Genomic DNA, 19,886 nt, shown 5'->3' on the forward strand with positions numbered 1-19,886 from the left:
TTTAGATGTTCTCTTCTTAATGCAGCCCAAGATTAGCATTAACTTAAGGCTGATACATCACATTGCTAAATCAAATCAAGTTTGCAAGTCACAAACTCCATAGATCTTTTTCAAACAATCACTTTTTAATAATGCCTCCTCCATTGTATACTTGTAAAACTGACTTTTTTTTTAGAAGGGAGGGATGGTATTTGATCTTATTAGATTCAGCCCAATGTTCTAGATCAGAGGTATCAAATTCACAACCAGACAAAGCTCCTAAGTGCTGGGAATCATATTAAAATGAAATTGGGTGATGTTTAACAAAACAAATAAAAATACAGTACAACATAGAAAATGTTAATTTGTAGTTTTCTAAGTTAATATGCAGCCCACAGGATGCTTTCTATGTACTGACACCACTGCTCTCTTCATTCTTTTGTGTTAGCTGTCCCTTCCAGCATATGATTTTCAAATTTGATGAGCATATCATTAATGCCTTTATCCAAATCAATGTTAAAATGATGTCAAGCTGAGATTCCTGGGGTAACAAACTGGAGAATTTATGCCAAACTGACAATAAACCGGACAACTACTTTTTGAGCATGGCCATCCAATCAGTTGTGAATCTATCTGACTATATTATCATCTAATTCATATCTCTTCATTTTCTCTGCAAGAATAATTCATGACAAATTATGAAAAGCTTTGTTGAAATCCATAACATTCCTTTCATCTACTAGTCTAGTAATCTCAAAAAAAAGGCCATGGGTTAGGCTGATATAATTTATTCTTGATGACGACAGACTGACTTTGTAACCACTGCTTCCCTTTCTAAATGTTCAAAAACTATTTCTAATAATCCTTTCAAATCTCTTCCCAGAAATTGAAGACAAGTTCACCAACTTATAAGCTTTTACACTCTGAAGAAGAAAAGGAAAAAAATATCGACCAGTCCCATTTTTCTCTCTGCTTTCAGTTATAATCTCTCCATTCTTCTCAAGCAAAAGTCCTATCTCTTCTTTGATACTTTTCTTTTCTTTCAACATAGCTCCACAATAGTCACCCTTTATTTTAATCCTTATCTTCTGTCACCAGCCTCAAGTCATTCTCAGCTTAGCATTCCTGATACTAATTTTTACACAATTCTACTACACTGTTATAGTTATCTTTTAGTAGTTGGTCTTGCTTTCATCTTGTGTACAATTTCAGTTTGTTGGCATGATCTTTATGCATTCAGATGGGTTTCCTCAAACAAATCACAGTATTCCTAACACATTACAATTATCTCCCTTTGTGTCTTCAGAATTTCATTTAAAAAAAAAACAAAGCAATTTTTCAATTAACAAAAATCTACCTTTCCCTCTCTTTTCCCCTTTTTCTTGAAAAAGAAAGAAAAACAATTTTTTTGCAACAACTAATAATGATAATAAAAACAGCTGAGATTTATAAAACACTTTCTATGTGCTAGGTACTCTATTAAGTGCTTTACAATGATCTCATTTGATCCTCACAACAACTCTGGGAGGTAGATGCTATATGCATAATCAAGCAAAAAAAATTTCCATAGTGACCATCCCCCCTCAAAATGTATCAATCTATATAGATTGAGTCAAACACATTTTTGTAAAGAATTGGATAACGTTTCATCTTGAGTTCTCTTGAATCATGGCTATATACTGCCTTGATCAGAGCTCTTAAATCTTTCAAAAAGGTTTGTCTTTGGAAGGTTGCTATTATTGTATTATTTATTGTCTTGGTTATGTTCACTCTATATTACTTCATTTGTCTTCTCGGGTTTTTCTGAAACCAATCTCTCCATTATTTCTTACTTTGTAAGCATATTCTATCATCTTCATACATGATAACTTGTTCATCCATTTCCCCAACTGATGCTAGGTAAGTACTTTCTCCCTTTTTTTCCTGTTCTTTGCCACTACAAAGAATTGCTCCAAATATTTTTATAAAATAAATCCTTTCCCTCCTTCTTTGATCTCTTTTGATATAAACATAGAGTATTATCACTAAGTGAAAGAGAACAATTTAATAACATTTGGAACATAGCTACAAATTACTTACGAGAATGGTTAGACCAGTACCTGTTTTGCCACAGCCCTTCCAATATTTGTCATCTTTTTTGCAGGGGACAACTTGGGTATCTTTTTTTGAGACTGTGTCTCACTAACTCCCTAAGCTAGAACTGCAATAGAAAAGCTTTGACCTGCTTTGTTTTAACCTAGGCAGATTTGATTGCCCTTAGATACTTAATGGTCCCCTACAGCAAATAAGTGCTGGACTTAGCGTGAAATTCTATTGGCTTTAGCTCTACTGCAGCTCGTAACTCCAGAGCTCAAGTGATCCATCAGTTTCAGTACCCCCAGAAAGAAGAAATTAAAGGTGTGTGAAACCAGGGCTTGTGTCATTTTTGCAAATCTGATGAGTATGAGGGAAAACTTCAAAGTTACTTTAATCTGAATTTCTCTATTGGTGATTTGGAGAATTTTTTAAATGGCTACTGATAACTTGTATTTCTTCCCCCGAAAACTGTTGGTTTATATCCTTTTGCCATTTACAATGGTACAGGAATGTCTCTCATTCCTATAAATTTGAATTAATTCCCTGTGTATCATAGAAATAAAAATGTGATCATAGAAATTTACTAGAAATATTTCCCCTATTACCTACTCCTTTTGGCACATAAAGTAGGTGCTTGATAAATTCTTGCTGATCTGTTGATTTTTAGCTTCATTGGTTTGTTGTATAGGGGATAGTATTTCTGCTTTTTAAAAAATTTAATTAATTAATTTATTTTCAGTTCCCTGAATCTCAAATTTTCTCCCCCTTTCTCTGCCCTCCCTTCCCAAGATGGCTTGCAATCATATATAGGTTCTACACATATATTCTTACTAAACACATTTTCATATTAGTCATGTTGCATAGACAAATTAAACGAATGGGAGAAAGCATGAGAAAAAGCAAAACAAAATGTAACACAAGAGAAAATAGTCTGCTTCATTCTGCATTCTGATTCCATAGTTCTTTCTCTGGATGTGGATGGCATTTTGCCTCGAGTTCTTTGGGAATGTTTTAGGTCCCTGAATTGCTGTGAAGGGCTTAGTCTATCAGAATAGTCCTAGCACACTATTTCTGCTTTTTTAACCTGTGTTTATGTGGGTTTTATGCCCTCAAATACTGTTAATTGTAAATTAAGTAGTTACATTTTGCAAAGGTATCAGAAAGTTAAAACTATGTTTACTCCTTTCTATTCCCATTCAGTAACTGCCACAGGTATAATATCTCTAACTTTTTAGAGGAGAAGGAGAGAATAGGTAATTGTATAGCATATACTATGTGCCAAGCACTTTACAAATATCTCATTTGATCCTCACAACAACCTTGCAAGGTAGGTGCAGTTTTTATCCCCATTTTACAATTCTGGAAAACGAAGCAAACAGAAGATAAGTAACTTGCCCACAGTCACATAGCTAGTAAGTATCTGAAACTGGATTTGAAATCAGGTCTTTCTGATTCCAGGCTCAGGAATTCCTATTTACTACACTACCTAGCTTCCTCTATGACTTTATTCCAGTGCATAACTTTGTTTTATTTAGTAGATTTATTTAGGGCCAAAAGAAATAAAGTGAAGAACCCCACCCTTACCCCCATTGTAGCTTTTTTGACTATTTCTCCCTATAAATAATTTAAATGTTATGCGATTCTGTGCATATATGTCTAATATTAAGGCTAATTTATTCTCTGTGGTACCTTTCGGCTAAATGTAGTTTTGCTATTCATCTTTTTTAATTAAGTTCCTTTTTTCTCTTGTTTGTCTGAGCTATGATTTCTACCTCAGCCTTTTATACTTAAGCTGAAGCACCCTGGGTTTTACTGCAGGCCATCATTTTAACTGGGTTAATCTGAATGTTTCAAGTGTGCTTCTTATAAAGAACTAAACTTCTGGCTCATGTGACCAAGAAATGGAAAACTAGGTATTTTCTATGATCTTTATAATGCCTCAAAATTCTTTCAAAACAGAATTTATATGGCAAAAATAAAGCAACTTCAGTCTTCTCCATCAGATGTGTTAAACTTGCAAAACTCCCCAGCGCAACCTGAACCAGATTAAAATGTAATTGGGAGATGTTTAACAAAAGAAATAAAAATCTAATAATACAGAGATAATATTGATTTGTGGTTTTCCAAGTGAATATGTAGCCTGCAGGGATCCCTTTCATTTAAATTTGACACCACTCTGTCTAGGATATCAGGAAACCAAAAGACAATAAAAACTCCATAACATAAACTAATGCCTACCTCACGCTCATTCAGTACGCTATAATCTACTGATTACCACACTTTTGGCAGCAAGGCTGCAGTAACCACCCAACCCATGAGCTTGCAACAAAACATAATCTTACACCATGGTCCCATCTCTTTTCCAATGCCAAGAGGTCTAAGAGCCAAACTGCATTACGTACTGCAAGGGATCTCTGTGTGAAAGACAAGAAGAGGGAAAGGGGCAGGACATGTGTCTGCTCCTGAAAGAGATCAATTCCACACTCTCACCCTCCTTCCAGAGGCTAGGACATCCAAACTCTATGCAACAGAAATCAGCCTAGATGACAATAAGATCAACATGACGGTGTTGTGCTCTGTGAGGACAGAAAACTGAGTGAAAGGGGGATCAAAACAAGATACTATGTACCTCTAGGTGGCAAACCACTGAGGCTGAGAGAAAGAGCCCAGCATCCAGGATCCAGCAAAGGCTAGTTCTGTTCCTTCAGTAGTCACTTGGGGCAGAGATCTAGACTGGACAACCATGAATTAATCAGCATGGGAGGAGGCTGAAACACTTTGAGATAAAGACTCCGGGGAAACCAACATCAGAGGGGAGAGCATCAGAAAGTGAGCAATAAGAGGAAATAAGTGGGGAAAGACTGAAGTCACCAAAAATCTCAAAAAGAAGAAAATCTAAGGACCTTGAGCATAAGCAGATAAACCAGGAGGAAAACATTAACAAAAGATCTAAGAAATAAGTTCAATAATTTATAAATACTGTAAAATAAAGGAAAATGTTTCAGAACTTGATGACATAGAGGACTGAGTGGAATATGGAATCACAGTTACATAGTTCTTGAGTGGTTTAAAAGATAAATGAGAATTATAAGGGAAAAAGTTATGGTCTGCAAAGCAGAAATAATTGGCAGAATGGAAAAAACTGGAATCTTCAGTGGCAAGTCTCACCACAGAAATAAAAGAGAAGATACCTGATTCAGAATGTAAATTCAGAGAGACAAAAGACAATCTAGAGAGAGAGGCCAAAAGCAATAACATTAAAAGAAAATATGCCCTCTATTCAAGCAAAACATATTGATCTCAAAGACAGGATATGTAAAACAGCCTCAGGATTATAGGTCTCCCAGAAAAGTACAAGCCAAAAAACTTGAACACCACAATGAAGGAAATTATATAAGAAAAGTGCCCAAAACTTCAAAGAATCGATAGTTCCCCTCTAGAAAATAAAGCCAAGGTTGCAAAACTATAAGAAACATAAAGGCGAAATTTCACGGATGAAAAATAAAATTTTCAAGTCACCAAGAGAAAGACCTTCAAACACAAAGGAAAAGAAATCTGGATGACAAGACTCTTCTGCATTTACTAGAAAATATAAGATGGAATGGAACAATGAGTTCCAAAGACCAATGGAGTTCAGGATGTAGTCCAGGGTGACCTATCCTACAAATGTGAGCTTAACCATAAATGAAAAAAAAAGATGAATGTTTAGTAATAAAGAGATATTTGAAATACTCTTAAAAAGAAAATGAAGACATGATTTGCTTCTCAAATATTCTAGAGAAAAGAAATGCAGGCAAAGTTAAAAAACTAAAACAGTCAAAGAAAGCCATAGCAATAGAGTGAAAAAAGAGTAAATGGTAAAAGACTTTTCCCAAATGTAGACAAGCAGACAGGGTTGAGGATGGAAGTCATGCAGAAGTGATGTTGGAGAGGTGAGCCCCATGACAGCCCACCCAAAGGAAAACCACTGTTTTTTTATTTTGGGGGAGCTTGGAGGGTGGGTCTAAAATACAAAATGAGAAGTTATATGGAAGGGGGAAGGAGAGGAGGAGGACAGAAGGCAGTGTGTGTCTTGGTCAAGTTGAAGGTTAGGAATGAGGGAAAAGTGATTCCTATGGACTTGCAGGAGACAAAAAGCCTGCAAGGGACTGGGTAAGGAGATAATGGAGGAACTGAAAAGTGGAAGACAAGAAGGAAAGAGAAGGCGTATTGGGTGGTGGGAAGGGCTTCCAGATGAATACTCCTATGAACAAAGAGAGATGTTCTGTGAAGTAAGATGAGGATATTGTGCTGGATGTGGTATGGAGAAGTTGGTATTTGAAAAGATAGCTTACCCTACTTGTGGCAGCTGCACAATGCAGGGCATGGGGGTGGGGTCTGCTATAGGGAGAGAATTCCCAATGATAAGTTTACTTGGGACATGATGAAGTCAAAGAAATCCAAAACAAGTGCAGTTGCATGGGAAATGAGATGTCTTCTGTTTTATGGGTGAGTTTATTCCACTCACATTCATAGTAATTACTATAAAGTATGTTTCTAACCCACCCTTACTCTCCTTTCTCACTTAGCTTGTTTCTTTTCCTTTCCATTTTTTTTCTTAATTTCCCCCCAAATTTTCTTAAGATCATGAAAATATAATAAGAACACTGGCAGGCCCATTGTCTTTAATTAGACTACATGACGCCTGAGGATAGAAGGATTCTGAGGATACAAACATATCATCTCCGCCATTATTCCTTATACTTGATCATGTAGGGTTACTTTTTTATGTTGTTCTTGACTCCTGTGTTTTGTGTTTCAAAATTTCTTCTCACCTCTGTTCTTTTTTGTTACAAATGCTTAAAAAACTTTTATTTCATTGAAAATCCATTTTCCTACCTTTAGGCATTATGTTAGTTTGGCTGAGTAAGCGATTCGTGGTGATAAGACTATATTTTTTGATTTCTGAAATATCATATTTTATCATATTATATTATATCATATGTCCTCTTAGGGAGGCTACTGACTGTGGCTTCTTGAAGGTTTTTTAAAAAAAAATTCTGGCTGCTTACTGTATTTTTTCCATTTACCTGGAAACATTTTCACTGTAATTTCCTGGCATTGTAATGTTGAGATTTTTCTCACTCTACCTTCTGGTTCTAAGAGACCTTGGAAGATTCCTTTCATAATTTCTTAAATTATTATGTCTAGGCTCCTATGTTGGTCATTTTTCAATTACTTCAATGATTCTTATGTGATTTCTCCTTGATCTTTTTTCCAGATAGTTATTTTTTAAGATATTTCACTTTTTTCTTTTTCTAAATTTTATTTACTTTATTCTGAACTTAAGAAATAAAATATGCAGTTCCATAACAGAGTAGGATAGAGAAAAAAAAGATAATTGAACATGAAACTACAGAGCTATTATATAAAACTTGCTTTTCCTTTTAAATATACCAAAGCTGTCATGTAATTTTCTCTTTATTTTCCTTTTTTCCTTCTACCCCCTTTCCTGTCCTAGAGATGGCTACCATTAGGCACAAATGTGTACATATATGTAAAATCATCCTATATATGTGTGTGTATATATATATATATATATACTTCTATTCATCAGTTCTTTCTCTGGATGCATATAATGTCTTCCTTCATATGTCCTTTGTAGTTAATTTGGGTATTCATAAGAGTCAAAATGACTCATTCATTCAAAAAGACCACAACTTATTCAGTCATTCCTGAAATGACAGCCATCTCCGCAATTTCCAGTTCTTTACCACCACAAAGAGAGCTGCTATAAATAATTTACAATATATAGATTCTTTTCCTTTTTCCATAATCATCTTGGATCTGTTTCTGTGGTATTGCTGGGTCAAATGGTATAGCCTATTTAATAACTCTTTGGGCATAATTCCAGATTGCTCTCCAAAACACTTGGATAAGTTCACAATTACACCAACAGTGAATTAGTATCCCAATTTGTCCATAACCCCTCCAACATTTATTGCTTTCCCCTTCAATCATTTTAGCCAATCTGAGAGATATAAGATGACATCTCAGGGTTGTTCTAATTTGCATTTCTCTGATCAGTAATGATTTTGAGCATTTTTTCATGTGACTATAAATTGTTTTGATTCCTTCATTGGAAAACTGCCTGTTCATATCCTTTGACCATTTATCAATTATGAAATGACTCATATTCTTACAGATTTGACAGTTCTTTGTACAGCTAAAATAGGAGACATTTATCTGAGAATCTTTCTATAAATTCATGCCCTCCTCCACCCTGAATTTTCTGCTTTCCTTCTAATCTTGGCTACATTTGTTCTATTTCTACAAAACCTTTTTAATTTAATATAACCAAAACTATTCATTTTTACATCTCTCACTGCACTCTCTTGTCTATTCATAAATTGTTCATATTATCCAATTGTTCAAGTTATCCATAAGTCTGATGGGTGATGTATTCAGTGTTCTTCAGATTTTCTTGTAATATCTCTCTTTATACCTAGGTCATGTATCCATCTTGACCTTAGCTTGGTAAATGGTGTAAGACATTTGTCTACACCTAATTTCTCCCAATCTGCTTTCCAGTTTTCCCAAGTTTTTTTTTTTTTTTTTACCAAATAATGTATTCTTATCTCCAAGACTTGTCTTTACACGAGTCAAAATTTACCATATTTATTTGCTGCTTTAGATTGTATGTCTGCTCTGTTCCACTGATCTACCTTTCTATTTCGTAGTCAATATTAGACAGTCTTGATAATTACTGACATAATATAGTCTGAGACCTGGTACTGCTAAATCTCCTTCCTTTATATTTTTTCATTAATTCCCCTGATGTTCTTGACTTTTTGTTTGACCAAATGAATTTCGTTATTGCTTTTTCTAATTTTGTAAAAGAAATTAGCAATTTAATTGGTATTGTGTTGAATATATAAATTAGCTGAGGTAAAATTCTCACGTTTATTCTATTGGCTCTGCCTACCTAGGAGCAATTAATATTTCTCCAATTTTAAAAATCTGATTATTATTCTATTTTCACAGGGTCTTAAATGGCATGTCATTCAACAATCTCAGAGATGGCTCAGAATTAGGACCTCCAAGCACACTTTCAGTGTACCAAAGCAGACTGATCCAGGACCAAATATGACTTCTGATCTCTTGGTCTGAGCTCTGCAAATTCCTGACCGGGATTTGTTTGAGCAACACAACATTGGGCTTGCCCTTGTTTCAGGCTCCAGTAGACTGCAGCTGGACATAGCCACTGTCAGTTAACTAGAAAGCTCTGTAAGTTCACAGTTATGTAACTCCTGACTCCTCTTTAATCTGGGTCATCTGCCCTAGGTATTCTGCTGAGGGCTTTAGATAAAGCTACGGTGCTGGTACTCCACCAGATTTACTCCCAATGCCAGAGTCACACAGCTGGCCCACCTCTGTACTTCTTTCTTACTCAGTACATAGCTTAGCGCCCAGAACTGCTCCTCACCCTGGACTGCCAGAAACTCTCCTCAGTACTTGCTTGTTCTGTTAACCAGCTCTGGAATGAAAGTAACAGAACTATCAGATGATAGCTATTCCTGCTTATTTCAAAAAAGTCAGACTACTCTGTGATAAATCTGGGGTTTGTTTTATTCTGTTTTGTTTTTACCCTGGTGGACACTTACAGGGCAGGCCCCTAGATCAGGTGCTATGCTAGAACACTCTCTGTGATTGACTTCTGGTTTGATTCCTTCTCCAGTGTATGTTAATCTTTCTGTCTGAATCTCTGTGCTGACTTGGGTTATAAAAATAATTAACTGCAATTTTTTCTTGTATGTGCCAATTAGGACTCCATAGAGTGCATTTTATTTTCTTTTTTGAAAAAATAAATTCTTATTGATGTCTTCTGTTTTAAAAATCATTATCATTATCCCCATTTTTCTTTTCCCATCCTTTTCTGAGGGCCATACTATATAACAAATAGCATTTTTTAATGAGGAAAAAATAACAGCACAAATGATTGATACCAACGATCTAATAGGGAAGGAAATTGTTAAACACCAAAGCATAAGCTGATAAAGCAAGAGCAAAGATACTAAAATTAGAAGAGGAGATGAATAATAAAACACCTGTGAATGTCTAAATATTTCAAGGCATAGGAATTAAATTAGTACCTAATAAGACACAGAGCCCTGCAAGTTCTCAAGAGACTAGGGAATAGCAGGATGATGTTACAAAATGGTTAAAAAGATAAATCAGAAACTTGAGGAGAATTTTTGTTATTGTTTTTTTCAGTCCTATCCTACTCTTTATGACACCATTTGGGGGTTTCTTGGCAGAGATACCACAGTGGTTTGCTATTTCTCTCTCCAGCTTATTTTACAGGTGAAGAAACTGAAGCAAATGGGGTTAAGTGACTTACCCAGGATCACATAGCCAGGAAGTGTCTGAGACCAGAGTTTTCCAAATTCTATCCACTGTACCACCTAGCTACCCCAGAAGAATGTAGAATAATAATAAAAATGCAACAGAAATTACCAGAATAGAAAAAGCTTTAATCCATAGGGAAAGAGTTATCTCCAAAGAAATAAGAGATAAGAGACTGAGAATACAAATTTAGAAATCTACTGGAGTGAAAGAAATAATAGAAGAAAACTGCCCAGAACTTGTGAGTACAGAAACATAACACTAATCAAAAGAACTGAAACATCACCCCCAGGAAAACAACAGCAGTAATGAAAACCACAATAAAAGGAATATATCAAACTATAAGACATGGGGGTGGGAAAGGAAAGGAAATAAAACTTTTATAGCATGTGCTAGACATTGTGCTAAATGTTTTACAGATATTGTCTCATTCAATATTCATAACAACCCCTATAACATATGTTCTGCTATCTTTATCTTACATTTGAGGAAACTGAGGCAGAGAGATTAAGTGACTTGCCCAGAGTCAAACAGCATGTGTCTGAGGCTATATATGAACCCAGGACTTGCTGAAAAAACGTTCAGTGCCCTATTATACCACCTTGCTGCCTCGGTTAAATATATCAGTTAAGTTTAATAATTCCAATGGCAAAATTTTTCAAGCGACCAGGTAAAAGACCTGCAAAAATAAAATTTAAAACAAGTTTCTGCAATCCAGTAGAAACTGCAGAACCAAATGCTCTGAAAAATATGGGAGGTCAAGATGCAAATCAGTATGGTATATTGTACAAACCTGAGTCTAGTCATTAATGGGAAAAAGATGAATATTCAATAAGAAGAGATATAGGAAAGACTTCTTGGGGAAAAAAATCAGTTCAACTTACAATAAAAAGAAACACAAGAAAAAATATATAATTACATCAAGATCAAATTATCCAATAAATTAATTCATCTCCAAAGATAATTAAAAGAAAAATACAATAACTAGAAAAATATTTATTGGGTTAAAAAATAAACAAGAACAGAGTGATCCTTAAGAGATTTCTTTCTGAATGTACACAAGGAGTTAAGATGAAAGCAGAATTTAAAGAAATAGGAGAAATGATGGTGGAGGAGCAGATCTAAAACACCATAATCTAAACCCCATTACTGCATTTATAGATAAATAAATGTATTTTGTGGAACTAACTTATAGACTGAAAGGTTGCATAATGAGCGTTAAGGAAAATAGAGAACAGAGGGGAGTAACATATCCTAATTAAGTCTATGGATAAAGGGAAAGTCTATAGAGGAACAGATGAGGTGACATAGAGAAAAGAAAAAGAGAAATTATTAACTCATTGGGGAGGATGATCCCACTAAAGACTATTCCCATAATGGGGGAAGATGGTTGCATATTCTTTCTTTTCATGTATTTTTTTTTACTTCTCAACATTCATTTTTAATATAATTTTGTGTTTTTAAATTCTTCCTCCCTTCCCCAAAATGACAAAATACAAGCTATACACGTATAATCGTACAAAAATGTTTCCACATTAGCCATGTTGTGAAAGAAGAAACAGAACAAAAGGGAAAAGCTAAAAAATCCAAAAAACAAGTGAAAATAGTCTGCTTTGATCTGCATTCAGACTCCATATTTGTTTCTCTGGATGCGGATAGCATTTTCTATCATGAATCTTTTGTAACTGTCTTGGATAATTGTATTGCTGAGAAAAGCTAAGTCAAGCATCTTTGATCTGATGATGTCCCTGTTACTGTGTACAATGTTCTGGTTCTTCTCACTTTATGTCAGTTCATGTAAGGTTTTTCAGATTTTTCTCAAATCCACCTGCTCATCATTTCTTATAGCATAATGGTATTCCATTACATTCATATACCACAACTAGGTCAGCCATTCCTCAGCTGATGGGCATTCCCTCAGTTTCTAGTTCTTTGCTACCACAGAAAATGCTACCATATTTTTGTACATGTAGGTCCTTTTCACTTTTTTATGATATCTTTGCTATAATACATACCTAGTAGTGACATTCCTGGATCAAAGAGTATGTACAGTTTAATAGCCCTTTGGTCATAATCCCAAAAAGCTCTCCAGAATGGCTGGATCAGTTCACAACTTCACCAACAAAGCATTAGTGTCCCAATTTTCCCACATCTCTTCAAACATTTATCATTTTCCTTTTCTGTTATATTAGCCAATCTGATAGGTATGAGGTGGTACCTCAGAGCTCTTTTAATATTCATTTCTCTGAAAAGGATGCATTTAATATTTCTACCTTTCTGTATTTGGTTGTGAGGTTTTTATACCCTAATACATGGTCAATTTTTGTGTCATGTACTGCTGAGGAAAAAGTGTATCCCCTTCTATCCCCATTCAGTTTTCTCCAGAGGTCTATCATAGCTAACTTTACTAAAATTCTATTCACCTCCTTAACTTCTTTCTTGTTTATTTTGTGTTTAGATTTATATAGTTCTGAGAGGGTCCCCCACTAGTTGAGGTCCCCTGCTAATATACTTTTGTTCTTTCTTCCTGTAATTCACTTAACTTCTCCTGTAAGAATTTGGATACTAGACCACTTGGTGCACATATGCTTAGTATTACTATTACTTCATTGTCCATGGTTCCTTTTAGCAAGATGTAGTTTCCTCCCTTATCTCTTTTAATTAGATCTATTCTTGCTTTTGCTTTGTCTGAAATCAGGATCACTATCCTTGCTATTTTTTACATCAGCTGAAACATAATATATTCTCTAGCCTTTTACCTTAGAGTTCTGGTTTTTAATCCACTCTGCTATCTGTTTCTGTTTTATGGGAGAGTTCATCTCATTCACAGTTATGATTACTAATTAAGTATCTCTCTCCATCCTATTTGCCCCCTTTTTATACTTTTCTCTCTCCTTTCATCCTGTCCCTCCTCACCAGTGTTTGGCTTTTGACTACTGCCTCCTCCAATCTGTCCTTTTTCTTCCCACTTTTCCCTCCTACTTTTTTACAGTGTAAGATAGATTTCTCTAATCAACTGAGGGTATGTTATTCTCTCTTTGAGCCAAATCTGATGAGTGTAAGGGTCAAACAGTACTCACCTCCTCCCTTGTTTCCCTTTATTGTAATAGGTCTTTCATGCCTCTTCATGTGATATAATTTACCCCAGTCTGTCTCCCTCATTCTTCTTCTCCCAATACAATCCTTTTTTAACCATTTAATTAATTTTTATCATCAGATCAAATTCAACTTATACCCACACCCTCTATGTATACTCCTTCTAACTGCCCTAATAGACACAGAGTTCTTAAGAGTTGCAAGTATCAGCTTCTCTGTAGGGATGTAAACAGTTTAACTGCATTGAATACCATATTGTTTTATCTTTCCTGTTTACCTTTTTATGATTCTCTTGAGTTCTATTTAAAGACTGAATTTTCTGTTCAGTTTTAATCTTTTCATCAGGAAAGTATGAAAGTCCCCTATTTCAGTGAAAGCCCTCCCCGCCCCCCCAAAAGATTATGCTCAGTTTTGCTCAGTAATCAATTCTCAGTTGCTCCTCCACCTTTTGGAATATCATATTCCAAGCCCTCTAATCCTTTTATATAGAAGTTGCTATGTCCGGTGTAAGGGGCAGCTAGGTGGTACAGTGGATAGACTGCAGGATAGAGTGTAGGAGTTAGGAGAACCTGAGTTCAAATCTCACCTCAGACACTTGACACTCACTAGCTATATGACCTTGGGCAAATCACTTAACCCCAATTGCCTCATTCTGGGTCATCTCCAGTCATCCTGATGAATATCTGGTCACTGGATTCAGATGGTTCTGGAGGAGAAGTGAGGCTGGTGACCTGCACAGCCCTCCCTCACTCAAAACAAAGTCAAGTGCAACTCATGTCATCATTTCTCTGATGGCATGGTCTTCTTCAGCAACGAAGGACAAACACACATGCTATGTCCTGTGTAATCATGACTGTAGCTCCTTAATATTTGAATTGTTTCTTTCTGGCTGCTTGTAGTACCTCTTCCTTGACCTGATAGTTCTGGAATTTGGTACAATATTCCTTGGAATTTTCATTTTGTGATGTCTTTCAGAAGGTGATCAATGGATTATTTCAATGACTATTTTACTTTTGGGTTCTAGGTTATCAGGGCAGTTTTCCTTGATAACTTCTTGAAAAGTTATGTCCAGGCTCATTTTTTATCATAACTTTCAGGTAGTCTAGTAATTCTTAAATTTCTTCTGGATCTATTTTCTGGATCAGTTGTTTTTCCAAGGAGATATTTTACATTTTCTTCTATTTTTTCATTCTTTTGATTTTGATTTGTTTTCTTGATGTCTCACAGAGTTATTAACTTCCACTTGCCCAATTCTAATTTTTAAGGAATTACTTTCTTCATTTAGCTCCTTTTCCATTTAACCAATTCTACTTTCAAAGGAACTGTTTTCTTCAGTAGATATTTTTCTCATTGGGTCAATTCTATTTTTTAAGTTGTTCAGTCAATTTTTGTGCTTCCTTTTTCAAGTTGTTGACTATTTTTTCATAATTCTCATGAATAACTCTCATTTCTTATTCCATTTTTTCTTCTGTCTCTCTTACTTGATTTTTAAAATACTTTTTGAGCTCTTCAAAGAGGTCTTTTGGGACTTGAAACCAATTTATATTCCCCTTTGAGGCTTCACATATATGCATTTTGACAATGTTGTCCTCTTCTGAGTTTATCTTTTGATATTCCCTGTACCACTGTAGCTTTATTTGGTCAGGGCTTTTTTTTTTTTTTTTTTTGCTCATTTTTAAAGTTGAGCTCTGCTGCTAGGGCACAAGGGGTACTGCCCCAAGTTTCTTGCACTAGGGGCCAGGGACCCAATCATGGCTTTTCTGCTAGGGCTTCTGGGGCTGGCAGCTTGCCCACTGTGCTGGGGGAGCCTAGTCTAGTTACTCTTGTTGTTGGCTGGTTTCTGGGGCTGGCAATTTATCTTCTATGCTGGCTTCCTGTGTCACTGGCCTGCTGAGCCAGAACTGCAGGGTCTTGGTTGCTGATCTCTGCTGTGGCTACAAGCCTCTTGTTGTCTTGTCCAGACATTGTCTTCACTGGGTCATGCTCCCTCTTTACCCAAGTGAGACAGACTTTTCATGAAGTCTTCTTAAGTTATCTTGGGCTGAAAAATTGTTTCACTCTGTCTTTTTGTGAATTTTGTCCCTCCAGAATTCCTTTAGAGGTTTGATTTAACATTGTTTCCAAGAGAAGCTGGGGAGAGCTCAGGCAACTTCCTGGCTTCTCTCTACTATTTTGGCTCTGGCCCCTACACATTTTTTTAATGGCAGATGAGAACTTTACATTGAATCTAATCTGGAAAGATTTAATGCTCAAGAAAGTCCACTTTCTTTTTGAACAAGTACTGTGCCATGAGGAACAATATCCTCTCTCAGAGCTCTTAGGGGCAATTGGCATCAAGAGGAATGAGAGGACCAATACCCAAGAAGAATACTATATGGCAAATGAAAATTATCCTGTGGAGCACTGAGACACAGAACTAGATTGTGTAATCTGGGGTAGAGGGAAATGTTTACCATGAGGTAGAACCTTCTATCCTCATTACCTCTCTCAAGAACTGATAAAACAAGGGGAGGGGATAAATGGTGGGGGAGGGGGGGTGGAGAGGAGAGGAAGAATGAAATAACTAAATAAAGGTGAAAAGGGGACTCAGTAAATTAAAGACAACTCCAAGTTAAAGGTTGACAAATTGGGAGTAGAAAGTTTGAGAATAAGAGAAAGAGAGGCCATGGAAACAGTTTGATAAAAATTTATTCATAGAGATTGAGTACTAACTTAAAAGGGGAAAGAGAACAAGGAAAAAATCCTAATTCAGAAAAAAAAAATACTAGAGAAACAAGTAGAAGAAAATGTAAATCCAACTCTCATAACTTTAAATGTAAACTGATTAATCTATAAAATACAATGAAGAAAAATGACAGATTGGATAAGAAAAGAAAACCTTCAAATTTACTGATTATAAGAAATATGACTATAAAGACATATGCAAAGTAAAAATTAGAGGGAGAAATACAATTTACTATTCATCAAGTAAATTCAAAAAAGCAAGAGCTGCAATCATGTTATGAGACAAATCAAACAGAAACATTCAAAATATAAACAGAAATTAAAAAGGGAAATTACATTATGCTAAAAACAGCTAAACAACAAACCAGTATCAAACCACTATCAAATACATATTCATCAAATGTCATAGTATCTAAATCCATAATGCAAAAATTAACTGAATTGCAAGGCAGAAGTTAATACAATAACAGGAAACTATACTACTATCTCAGAGTTAAAAAAAATCATGGAAGGATAAACAAAAGGGAAAATATAAAATTGACCATTTTGATGAAGAAATCAGATCTCAATGACTTATGGTTCCTTTTGAATGGGACCATTAAAGAATACATGTATCTCTCATCACCAACAAAAACTGAACAGAGCAGAGAGATATTTAAAATGATAAATCCATCTTTTGCAGACCATAATACAATGAAAATAGTAATTAGTTAAGAAGAGTAAATAGTAAGTAAATAGTTAAGGAGAACAAACGAAAAAAGAGATCTAAATGGAGATTTAATAATGAAATCTTCAGTGGTGAGTGGATCAATGAACAAATCACAGAACAATGAGTAATTATGTGAATTACAACACTATTTATAATTCAAAACCACATACTAGCATTTCTGAGATGCAGCTAAAGCAGTCCTCCAAGGAAAAACAATATCCCTAAAAACACACATTAGCAAAATAGAAAAATTAACAAACTAAATATACATTTAAAACAATTAGAAACCCAACATTAACCAACAGAAAGTAAGCACAATCTTGAAAATAGAGGAATATACTGGATATATTGGAGACCAAAAGGACTATAGAAATGATAAAACTAAAAGTTGGTTCTTTGAAGACTTCAAAACTGACTAAAAAGTAGAGAGCCCCAAACAAATCCAAATCAACAAGTTAGCAAACGAGCAAAGCAAATCCAAACGAAACCAAGAGACAGAATTATCAGAAACTAATTTGCATGATTATAGCCCCCAAACCCTGAGAATATTAAAAAAAGGGAGTTGCTTTAAAAATTTATAAAGCATCTAACAGAACATCAAATAATGATTTTTAAACAATGCAATATTGTAAAAGGAACTAGAATTAGCAATACAGTGACTACCAAAGAAAAACTTCAAGTTTTTACATATATATATACAGGAAAATTCAATAGAATTTTTAAAGAAAATTAATACCAATACTATTATTCTCAAAAACTGAGGAAGAAAAACTATATTAAACAAATATCCTTTGTGAGACATATTGAGTCCAAGTAGCTAAACCGGGGAAAGATGAAGAAAATATTAAAACTACAGGTCAGTATCACTAATGTAAATTCATTAAAAAAAAAATCCTGTCAAATAGACGACAACAACTTACCCAAGAAAGCATTCATTAAGACCAAGTTGGATTTGTACTAAGGTTGCAAGGATGCTTCATCATTAGGAAAACAACCAAAACATTTAATCATATTAAAAACAAAGATATCGGAAACCATAGGATTATCTATGTACATGCAAGGGAAAAAACTTTTTGACAAAAACTACCCTTTCCTTCTGCAACATAAGTTAGGCTAGTTTTCCCCTGAAAATGTACAAAAGCTATCTCTGAAATTTGATTGGTCCAGTGTCAAATGCTTCGGCTTTACCTCTCTTGATGAATCTTCCTCTTCTTGATGAAGCATACAATAGCCCACTGACAAAGAGTCTGAACAACACAGACGTGGTGGATGCTCCACTTCACTCAAATGACTATACTCTGCCCAGCTGAACAGACAAGAAGGAAGTCTGGAAACAAGACTTTCCATATGGAAACAAGAAGGAAGTAGGTGTGGCATCTTTACCCAAGCTAATTATTGTTGAATATCCTTGATATACTACAGCTAAATCAAGCCCACTTCTATTAGTATAATTGGAAATTAGGATAAGATGGTCCTTTGGTTCATATCATAGGTGAAATGGAGAAAAGGTGTTGGAAATAGGGAGGGTGGGATGATCAGATTTGGTGTTCCATGGAGAATACTCTCAATGGAACAGGGAGCATAGTCCTGTTCATATGGAGCAAATAGCTCATTGAATATTGAAGGAAGTGTTAAGAGAGAGGATAAAGAAAGTGCCAAGTTGAGCAAGTCATTGTTGACTATCGCACAAAAGTTGAATGGTTAGTAACTAGCCTAGCATGTTAAGCAACTTGAAACAATTCTTATCTTTTAAAGACCATGCAACAAAAGATAATGGGGCAATGAAGGGAGTTTGTAACCAAACACGAGAAGAGAGTTTTGCTAATGAGGGTGCAGACCAAGAGCCAAAGAACCCATAATACTTGGGGATGGAAGAAGGATCTCTAATCCAGAGATATCACTTTAGCCTGCTGAGATTAATGTTGTAAGATAGGAAGAGAGAAGTGAAGAAGAGATTTAGGGAGATTTCTGGGTCATATGACTAACAAGCAGTGGACTAAACATTTTCTCTGATCTTTACTATTTTTAAACCTTGCTCCAAAAGAAGAATTATGTGCAAAAAAATCTCGTGTCTCTACATCATGAATCTCTCTCAAGAACTGGGCAATTAGAGGGGGAGGGAGTATTAGACATACCAAGTACCAAATAACATTATAAAAATGAAGGTGATTACATTTTTACAGACAGGAAAAGACTTATTATTAATATAGGAGTCTTTCATAAGCCAGTTGTCTATGTACAGTAAGACCACTAACCTGTTAAAGCAAAAGTCAGAATTGATTGAAAGGCAGAAGAATAATGAAGACAAAAGGCTATAGCTAACATGCAACAATTAAATCCTGACTAAACAAAGTAATTAATAATGAAATGGATAACAGCAGAAATTACTTCAACATTGACTGTAATCATTATACATATACATATATACATACATATATACATATATATATAAAAGTTTAATCAATATAAATCAGTTGCCATAAGGAGGTCAAACAATCTTTAAAAAAGCTCCTTAACTGGGAAAGATGTGAATTTCTTACCTACGGAGAAGGAAAATGGCAACCAAATGCAACAGAGAATATCGATTTTCTTAAGAAGGTTTTATGGATGATAATGAGCAGTATTATCTCATATAGCAGTACAGAATAAACAGAAAATTCAGCAATAGATCCAATTAAGCAAAGTCATTCCAAGGTCATTTAATGAAGAAAATGGAAAGAAGACAACAAGCAGAAGAAAAAAAGAGAAAGGGGGATGTAGAAGGGGACTAACCTGCAAAAGCTTTTATTTTTTTTTAATTTTCATAATCAAGAACACTAGAACTGCCTCATTTTGCCTCTGACATCAGTCATGAATATGTTTAAAGAGGAAGCAGAACTGTACAAAAGAGAACAAAGACAAGAAAAATAACTAGATT

At 35.1% G+C, this 19,886-nt stretch overlaps 1 protein-coding gene across 1 annotated transcript in view; it reads right to left on the minus strand.

Annotated features, from left to right (window-relative positions):
* The window catches only part of NCAM2 (neural cell adhesion molecule 2), a 287,205-nt gene that overhangs the window by 246,387 nt on the left and 20,932 nt on the right, over nucleotides 1–19,886 (minus strand). The window lies entirely within an intron of this gene.

This window comes from Notamacropus eugenii, chromosome 5 (genome assembly GCF_028372415.1).
Source record: "Notamacropus eugenii isolate mMacEug1 chromosome 5, mMacEug1.pri_v2, whole genome shotgun sequence".
Taxonomy (NCBI): domain Eukaryota; kingdom Metazoa; phylum Chordata; class Mammalia; order Diprotodontia; family Macropodidae; genus Notamacropus; species Notamacropus eugenii.